General features: G+C 45.1%; 1 protein-coding gene across 1 annotated transcript in view; it reads right to left on the reverse strand.

Annotated features, from left to right (window-relative positions):
* VSIG10 (V-set and immunoglobulin domain containing 10) overlaps positions 1–2495 on the reverse strand; it is a 49434-nt gene that overhangs the window by 21312 nt on the left and 25627 nt on the right. The gene's annotated exons all lie outside the window — the stretch shown is intronic.

Consider the following 2495-nt stretch of genomic DNA (forward strand, 5'->3'; position numbering starts at 1 on the left):
CCAGGCTGGTCTCGAACTCTTGACCTCAAATGATCTGCCCATCTCAGCCTCCCAAAGTGATGGGATTATGGGCATGAGCCACCGTGCCCAGTCTTCTCTTCACATTTCTGAACTTCCTTCTTGTCCCCTGAAATGCCTTCCACTGTTGGTACACAGGACCTCTAAGATTCTGCATCCCCTTGAAGAATATATCTCCTCCCAAAATATATATAATTATTACTTGTCAATTCAAACGTTTCTATTTTAGTTCTTGTTACTTTTTAAAATTACGTATTTATGTATTTGAGATAGGGTCTCCCTCTATCACCCAGGCCGGAGTGCAGTGACACAATCACAGCTCACTGTGGCCTCAAACTCTCAGGCTTAAGCAATCCTCCCATCTTAGCCTCTCGAGTAGGTGGGACTACAAGCACGCAACAGCACACCAGCTAATTTTTAAATTTTTTATAGAGATAGGATCTCGCTATGTTGCCCTGGCTGGTCTCAAATCCCTGGGATCAAGCAATTCTCTCACCTCAGCCTCCCAAAGTGGTGGGATTACAGATGTGAGCCACTGCACCTGGACCAATTAAACATTTTTTTAAAAGACTGTACCTAACAGCTGTTCATCCTTAAGTAATTCAGTGTCCTACCTCTCCCAGAGACTTCCTCTTTAAAAAAAATAAAAGTAGGCCAGGCATGGTGGCTGCCTTACACGCAGTGGCTCACACGTGTAATCCCAGCACTTTGGGAGGCTGAGGCGCACAAATCACCTGAGGCTGGGAGTTCTCAAGACCAGACTGACCAACATGGTGAAACCCCGTCTCTACTAAAAATACAAAATTAGCCAGGCGTGGTGGTGCATGCCTGAAATCCCAGCTACTCGGGAGGCTGAGGCAGAAGAACTGCTTGAAAGCAGGAGGCAGAGGTTGTGGTGAGCCGAGATTGTGCCATTGCACTCTAGCCTGAGCAACAAAAGCGAAACTCGGTCTCAAAAAAAAAAAAAAATTATTGGCTGGGCGTGGTGGCTCACACATGTAATCCCATCACTTTGGGAGGCCAAGGTGGGCGGACCACAAGGTCAGGAGTTCGAGACCAGCCTGGCCAACACAGTGAAACCCCATCTCTACTAAAAACACAAAAATTAGCCAGGCACGGTGGCATGCACCTGTAGTCCCAGTTGCTCGGGAGACTGAGAAGGAGAATTGCTTTAACCCGGGAGGCGGAGGTTGTGGCGAGCCGAGATCATGCCACTGCACTCCATCCTGGGCAACAGAGTAAGAGTCCGTCTCAAAAAAAAAAAAAAAAAATTATTTTGTGGGAGGAAACAGCTTTCGCAGATAGACCTCCTCTGCCTATGTCCAAACCCATTGTATAACTATAGAAATCATGGGTTTCAAAGGACAATGTTCTCATGAAGTTGCAGCTGGCTCCTAACAGTTTCAGGGATCTGTTGGAATCACGTTGCCTCCACGGGAAAACTCAGATCAAGGTTTGGGAGGTGCTCAAATGTCCCATTCGCCATTGCTGGCTAGTTGGTTAGGTATGTGGATCAGCAGATCTCCGGGCACACCAACAGTTGGCACGCCAATCAAGCACTGGGCACGTCCAGGGTACTGGCAGCCAACGCCAGGTACTGTCTCAGCTCGGACAAGTCTGTGTCTTTCACACTGCAGCCCCAGAGGGGTCCCAGTCACCCGGCATGGACAGTGTGGACCCCCAGACACCAGCTCGAAGAGATTTTTGCCAAGCACAGTTCTCAGCAAGAAATGGAGCTGGTGTACAGGGACTGAATGAGAAGGAAACAGGTAGAAGAATTCAAAATTTAAAAAGAAAAACCAGCAAATGAGAAAGCCTAAAGGGGACTCCCGAATTGTTCAGTGTTCAAAATTAATAGCTCATCTCTAAACCCCTGGGGTTTGAGGCTTTTGTGTTTTTTTGAAACGGAGTCTCACTTTGTCGCCCAGGCTGGAGTGCGATGGTGCAGTCTTGGCTCTTTGCAACCTCCCCCTCCCAGGTTCAAGTGATTCTCACACCTCAGCCTCCACTGTCCTTCCTACAAAATGAAAAGAGTGCTAATGACTTATATCACTGGGTTATTGAAGGACCCAATAAGGTAATATAAGCAGGGCACTTAGCCTGGTCAATATTCAGCAAGTGTTATCTGATATTGTTATCAGCATATACTTGTAGATTGATTCTAGCACAGGGGTTGGCAAATGCTAGCCCACCATCTGTTTTGTATAACCCAAGAGCTAAGGATGGATTTTAATGATGAGCACTTTTGATCAATCTGACGAGAGAACACTACCTGTGAATCCCAATTAAGTGAAATACTATCCTCCCCGAAAAGGAATTCCATTCTTCTCATTAACAGATCTGTACTGCAAAAAAGTTATCAATTACTATTTTATGTATACAAATATATAAATTACATATTTTATATAAAATATTATATTAGTTATATGTAAATATATATTTATATGGGCTATAATTTTGTCAGATACATGTATTCT

Source organism: Mandrillus leucophaeus, unplaced genomic scaffold (assembly GCF_000951045.1).
Source record: "Mandrillus leucophaeus isolate KB7577 unplaced genomic scaffold, Mleu.le_1.0 Scaffold7, whole genome shotgun sequence".
Taxonomy (NCBI): domain Eukaryota; kingdom Metazoa; phylum Chordata; class Mammalia; order Primates; family Cercopithecidae; genus Mandrillus; species Mandrillus leucophaeus.